Source organism: Polypterus senegalus, chromosome 8 (genome assembly GCF_016835505.1).
Source record: "Polypterus senegalus isolate Bchr_013 chromosome 8, ASM1683550v1, whole genome shotgun sequence".
Classification (NCBI taxonomy): Eukaryota; Metazoa; Chordata; class Cladistia; order Polypteriformes; family Polypteridae; genus Polypterus; species Polypterus senegalus.
The window spans coordinates 185,940,533-185,947,633 of record NC_053161.1 but is presented as its reverse complement, the minus strand read 5'-3'; the positions used below and the strand labels follow the sequence as shown (position 1 = coordinate 185,947,633).

General features: G+C 38.9%; 2 protein-coding genes across 2 annotated transcripts in view; one reads left to right on the top strand and one right to left on the bottom strand.

Annotated features, from left to right (window-relative positions):
* Window positions 1–7,101, bottom strand: part of LOC120533516 (gastrula zinc finger protein XlCGF57.1-like) — a 695,777-nt gene that overhangs the window by 207,904 nt on the left and 480,772 nt on the right. The window lies entirely within an intron of this gene.
* Window positions 3,521–7,101, top strand: part of LOC120534762 (zinc finger protein 83-like) — a 49,603-nt gene continuing 46,022 nt past the window's right edge. The window contains exon 1 of the mRNA XM_039762342.1: window positions 3,521–3,626. The gene's annotated coding sequence lies outside the window, so the exon portion shown is untranslated. The remainder of the gene's footprint in view (window positions 3,627–7,101) is intronic.

Below are 7,101 nucleotides of genomic sequence, written 5' to 3'. Positions count from 1 at the left end.
CTTGTTGAAGTAAGAAGAAAAGTGATTAGTTCTTTTATTTGATAATTTACTAGCACTTATCCGTCTGGGAAGGGGTATTACAGTATATTTATTTTCTTACTATTAGTTTATAACTTAGAGCGGTTGTGTGAATATTTTATAGCATTTTTATGTAGTCATACATATGCGTGGCTTTGCACGCGGGATAAGTGTATATTTAATTTTATAATATTAATTTTGAATCTAATGTTTATAAAATGAGGTCGTGAGTTTATAAGTGCGGGGGTGTGAATATTTTCAGAAAGTTACACATAAGCATAGCTATGACTGCAAGATAAGTGTATATTTAATTTCACAATATTAATTTTGAACCTAATGTTTATAAAATAAACCCATGTGTCCTAAGTTTATAGCTTATAAATACATTTTCATACTTTTATAGTTTCATATTTACATAAATTATATTTTCATACTTTTATAGTTTCATATCTGCATAAATCATATTTTCATATTTCATAAATCATATTTGGGGCGGGGCTTAATGTCATCCATCATATTTGGGGCGGGGCTTAAAGTCATCAATCAAATTCACACCCCTTTTGACACTTGCTGTCTATATGTACTACTAAACTGATCTTATTTTGCTATGTTTGGAATTTTGCTTCAATAAAACTTGTTGTTTTTAAGACACTTTGGCATCTTTTTTTTGAGTAATTGAATAAAACGTGTTGTTTTAAAACACTTTTGGTATCTGAAATATGCCTTGCTCTATAAAGGGCATGGGTTTTTACATGGTGGGCAAGGTAACGGGATGCCCCTGGGTGTGTTTGAGATGCACTGCCAGGTTCCTTGGGTGTGTCATGGATTCTCTCTAAAGTTTTCTTGTACATCCTCTCGCCGGGGTCTGTCACTCACGCTCTCTGTACTCTCTGTACACACCCCGGGCGCTGCACGCAGATAGGAGCAGGATGTCTGCTCCAACCCATTGATGACTTACTTTTATGACACCTTACAGGCTCCCAATGGTCCGTCTCGGATCACAAAGATGATCAGCCCCAGTTTAGCATCAAGGCTAAGATCGGCCGACCAATTTACTTACGCACGACTGACAAAAGGTCCGATGCCGGTCAAACCGCGCACCCGACAACAGGCAGAGATCAGAGCACGGGGGGAAATGCCCATTAACCAGGTGGCAGCAGGTGGGTACCGGAAATGCCAGGGGGGCGGGACATACACCTGTCAAAATCTGATGATGTATAATAGTGACGCCCCTATACTACTATCGTGTCAGTAGAGAGTGTGTCACGTTAACAATACATTCTGTCCTAAATGACAGCGCAAACACTTTTTTTATATTTCGTAAAGGCTTATGTTTCTCAATTTGCTCATTAATATATTTTGACAGTGTATTTTAGTGAGAATGATTATAATCATATTACCCATGTTCATTTCGTAGATATGTAACGTTTGGTGAGTATAAATAAAAAGTAACAACACATATAATAGTTATGTTGAATTCTTTATGATTAACAAAATTCATCGTTTATCTGAAATGTTCTACTTATACAGTCGATTTATTCCACTTCTGAAGGTGTACATTGTCGGTATTCTCCATTGCATTTGCCCCCTAAGTGTAACGTGTGCCAGTGTAACCGAGGGATGGCAGACGAGCTCACGTAATGGGTGACAAGGCACATTCTCATCCTGATGCCCAGGCTCTTGTCTTAAATATTCCCATCTTGTACTTTTTCTCGTTCTTGCCAGTTTACTATTATTATTGGACATGTAGAGGAAATGTGTTTTATTTTCTGTCTATGAAAGGAAGGACGGTAAAGCCTTGAATGAAACGGAGTGTTGATGCTTTGGGTAACAAGACAGGTTAAGAAGCAGAGAACATTGAATGTGACATTGACTGCGGGGGATTGTGGAACTGGAAGATGGTTTAAGAATACAGAAACGACAAAAGCTTAGTCTTTCAATAATTATATTTACATCAATTATTTACTCTGTTGTGCTGCAGTTTGGAAGATTACTTATTTACCCCCCAGCGCAGCCTTTGATAAGATGAATTCACAAGTAAAGGATGTTGCTGACAAAGTCAGGTGCTTTTTTGAAAGTGTGGCTCCAGATGTGCTTATCCAGCTGCTCCTTCTTCTCAGTACTTGAGTGATCTTTACGTTCACTCTGGATGAATTTGCAAAGTTTCTTTACAACTTTTTTTTTATCTCATTAACGCAGAAACCCCGAGACTTTCCTAAAATTGCAGAAGACACAGTTGATGGCGCTGATTCTGTTTTAAAGTCAGATGTGATCAGTTATGCAGCACACGTTGTTACTCACATTGCTTTTTGGAAATCAATAATACAAATCAGCAACAGATCTGGGAATCACTGAATAGTAAAAACGTTTAACACACAACTCCAAACCGGCGATGCGTTTATTTAAACATAAATCGTTTGTTTTTCTATGCATGCAATGGGCTTAAATGTGTAAAATATTGGGTACTTGTGTACTGAACGGACAGCATGACAAAGGAAAACAGGACCAAATAATGTTACGCACCTTTGTTCATTTTGTGGCACAGTGATGTTTTCTACAACACATCATTACTTTAAACAACGCAGGGCTAGAGAACAAGCCAGGATTAACACGCGTATCTGTTTTAACGCCGTACATGCTTAACGAAAATCCGGCGACATTTCCTTTTTCACATCCATTTGACAATAAATAAGAGCTCCGGCCAAGTATTAATAATGTTGTGCTTACAAGAACTTTGATTTGGGGACACGAACTTCATTAACAATAAAGCCAAAGCTTCGACTCCCCAATTAATTAACTGATTGACTCCTGATGTCCTCCACGCTGTTAACTTTACCCAAAATGAATTAATTATTAATGACGAATACAGTCAACATTTACTCGCTTATACATTGGCAACTGTGAACGAACTCAAACCCATTTTCTTTTAGGCTTGCAAATAAATCTTATTAATAAATCTAATTCAAACAGTTTAATGTCTCCACCGGATTTTCCATAGTTTCTGGCCAGAGATCTCAAATGTTGAGTTATATAAGGAGACCAACTCGCATAGTGTGGAGATGGAGATCAGGCGCCAATTGGCTTTGTCATGTCCTCTGGATGGACCAGAAACACACCCCGAAAGTATTACACCACCTGGAAAAGGATCGTGGAAGCTGACCTGAAAGAATTACACCTTTAGTGGGGCGAAGCACAACACGCTGCCAAAGACGGAATAAGATGAAAGCGGACTGGCATGGCCTCGTATTCCGTGGGGACTTAAGAGACATAAGAATAAGGAAGGAGGAGCCTCTGTGGAGATGATGGCGCGAACTGAACAAGGGCCGCATTGAGCAGAACTTCTGAACGCTAGATGGCGGTGTTTAGCTGTACACTTCTGAGCTGCAACACTCCTTGAATATTTTCCATTTTTTTAGGGAGGAAACTTTCTGTGAAACCGAAACTGTCTTCAGCAAAAGAAAACGCATCTTTCAATTATCGCCGTCTCGTTGGATAACGGATTTATGAAGTTTCCTTACTTCTGCTTTTATTTTTATTTTTTTTCTATTTTGAGATTTACCGGTGTGTACTGCAAAATAATCCTCCTTTTAAATAATCGGCCATTCAAGGTAAAATACTTCATTTTCTTTGTCGACATGGGTTATTGGTGCGGACCCGTTATGAAAGGCCTTAGAGCAGATTCAAACTGAAGGCCCGGAGAGCCCTTTCTTTATTTATTTATTTATTTATTTATTTATTTATTTAAGTAATTTTCTTCCTATGTCTCGGTCCGTTTATTGTGCTATATACATCCACTTATATATCTGACATCTTAATTACATAAGGTTAGGTTACGGTACAATTGGTTACTTATATATATATATATATATAAAACACCCGCGTGCCGTTGGTGTTCATTGGTATCTGCGGTTCACTTCACGTGGCCGAGTCCCATTTATCCTTCAGATCACCCGGACACACCGCCGTCTCCTATTCATTCCTCTCCATGTATTTATTCCCATTATCGTGTCCTCAAATCGCCGAACTCGAGGTGACGGCCATTACACACGCACGGCGCTTTGATTTCTGCCTTCTGTTCTCCTTCGTCAGTCCGCGGTGTTCACTTCAAAGACGATCGGGGAGTTGGTGACTTGCTGACCGTTAAAACAGCAGTGAGGAGTCCCTCGGGCTTTACTCGTCTGATCTGTTTTTGTTTTGTTCGCGTTTCTCTTCCACTGGAGTCCTTGGCCGTCTTAGAGACTACGAGCTGAGAACGAATACTAAGATTTAGTGACAGAAAACTGCAGGACTGCCATGGCGTGACTTGCCCTGAGGGTAAACTGAATGTTCATAACTGGTAAATGTTGGCCATCAGTACCTAGATTTACACACCGGGCCTCAAACAGCTTAACCCAATGCAGACAGCAGAGAGTTACATGCATTGCGAGGAGGGTCACTTAAATGTGTGTCTTTTTTCCTATTTAACCTCTATCAAATATGACAAACTCCCATGTTTCAATAATGCCTGTTAGTGAGTATGGGCGAAGTTAATAGAGATTTGTGGTTTGTGTTACTGCCTTACAGTTCTGTCAGAATGAATTTGAGTCTCAGCCTGTTTTTTTAGTCTCTATTCAGTTTCCATGTCTGCTCTTTTATTCTTATTTTTTCCACTTCTCTAAAGATGCTCTTGTCTTGCTGTGGTTGTGGACTTGAATGTGAGTGTACCCTATGATGGTCTATAGCTGGCACATGCCTTTTACAGGTACTCTGGTTTTCTTCCCATATCCTAATGATTTCTATTCGTGTTTGTTTTGTACTGTTATATGGTGGTGAGGTCAGTGGCATAGAAAGGTGGGTGTGGTGGGTGCGGCCTGCACCGGGTACCAGCTCTGAGGGGTGACAAAAAATTGCCGGTTTTGTATTAATGTGCCTTTTTGTTACATAAAATAACATGTCAAATAATTTACATGGGCTTTAACAATCCCCAATTGCAGCAAATTGCGGGTGAACAATGTGATGCTGTAATGATTTAGTATTATTGTGTGGTGCATGGGGGGAGGGGGTGTTATGTCTCGTTTCATTTGAACTGTGCTGGTGTTCAAGTAAACAAACAACCGGTCCTGTGACTCATTGTCTCATCGTTGCCACAAATCATATATTATCATAATATCATCGCCATAAGTCATTCTGTGCAACAAGATGATATTTTTAACCCGAACATCATAATAATATAGTTGGCGGGAAACATTTTAGACAGTGGGTTGGGTAGGTGCTGTCTGCTCTAGAACTGATCATAAAGTTTACTTTAGGATCATTCTACGAGCAAACGGACAATATCTCCCTCCCCATCCCACTATCTTAAGGCCCCTATATATACAAGCCGGGACACGCAACAAAATCATGTGTCACAATTCTGGTTAATTGGCAATTTGGTGTAATGTTTGGCGACAAATCAGAGGTCAAGAAGGGGCAGTATTGAGAAATTATCATTGGCGTTGTCTTGATTTGGCTCGTTATTGCATTTATTTAACGTCGCCAAGACGGTATTTTTAAACATATTTTTTTCAAATTTTTTGACACTTCTTTGGTTTTTCCTTGAAATTCATGTCGGAAATGTATGGTAACTTAAACGTGTGCATAATTTATTGTTCCAATTTTGATGTATTTTTTGAGATGTGCTGTTCATAAGACTTCAATAATGATCTCGTTTTTGGCGATTTATTCCTATCTGGCTGCAAATACGTCGCCAGGTTTTTCGGAAGGCTGGGCTTCAAAATTTGGGGTTGCAACATCTGTTGTGTTACATTTGGCGCAAAAATCGGTCACCGCACACAAACCCAATAACCCTTTGTTATACTATATATAGCTGAAGGTTTCGAATTTGATGACTCAAGAGATTCTAAATATCATGTTAAAGTACAGTTTGTTGGATCAGAGCCTAGAGAACGAAACTTGTAAAAAATTGAGTTTTCTTTAAATTGTATAATAATAATAATAAAGTTATGCACTAGGTACTATCACTAAGAAAAAAGATTTCTTGCATTATACATTAAACTGGCTTATTAATAAAAATGCATTTTACTTTTTTTTTATTTGTAAAAAATTGTTTTCAAAATAATTAACATTATGCCCTCTTTACTTAACCAATTGAAAAAAAAAATGCTTTCTCAATAAATTTCATTTTATATTTTGGTGGACATGGGAGTGACAAGTTTAAACTCAGCACCGGGTGCTACCAGACCTGCTATGCCACTGAGTGAGGTGGAAGTTAAGTTTCCTTTGGTGACGGCTATATGTGACTTTATCATGCAGGGTCTGACCAGGCTGTGGGTCACCCCTTTGTGCCACTCTTGGGTGAACTGTCAGGACTGGCATCAGTCTTCTGGGCCAGACCAACTTTCATTAAATTAGAATATTCATGAGGGTCAATAATGGGCTGTTCTTATTCTGGCCCCTCCCCTTTGAGTTATCCAATAGCAAACTGCTCTGTCAGAAGCACAAACCTCCAGACAGTGGAGCTCTGAGGAAGACTGAGGCACACAAGGCCTCCACCGTGCCAAGGTCACAATACTGGGAGGTGCTGCTGTTTAATACGAGTTTATTTCTTTGTTAATTATTAAACTATTTATCTTGATGTGTGTTTGTGTAAAACCATGTTCTTCCACAAGATGAAGCTGATAAACCTGAAACTTGTTGTTTCAAGATGTCGAAAAAGGCAATAAAGTTCAGTTCTAGAGATTTTAATGTGAAGCCTGTAAATGTTAAGACATGTACTGATTAGCTGCTGCCCCCCGTCATCAAGCCCCCTTTGTTCAGACAGTTTATTTTGTAAACCCTCTGCTGATGCCTAATGCCTCTGTCATATGTGACTCTCAGTGAGTATTTAAACTGTGAGCTCACACTTGATGTTACAGCTGTGGACAGAATCAGTTCATATTAGAAAAGAATTCAATTAGGAGGGTAGGAGATGAGTACAATCATTAAAATTACACAACATTGCTGGCTGACTGGATATGTTATTACACACGTTCAGTGAGAGTGTATATTTTAGTTCAGTTTAAATTAGGGAGGGAAAATATTTAGAAATATGGAGTTGTTTTTATT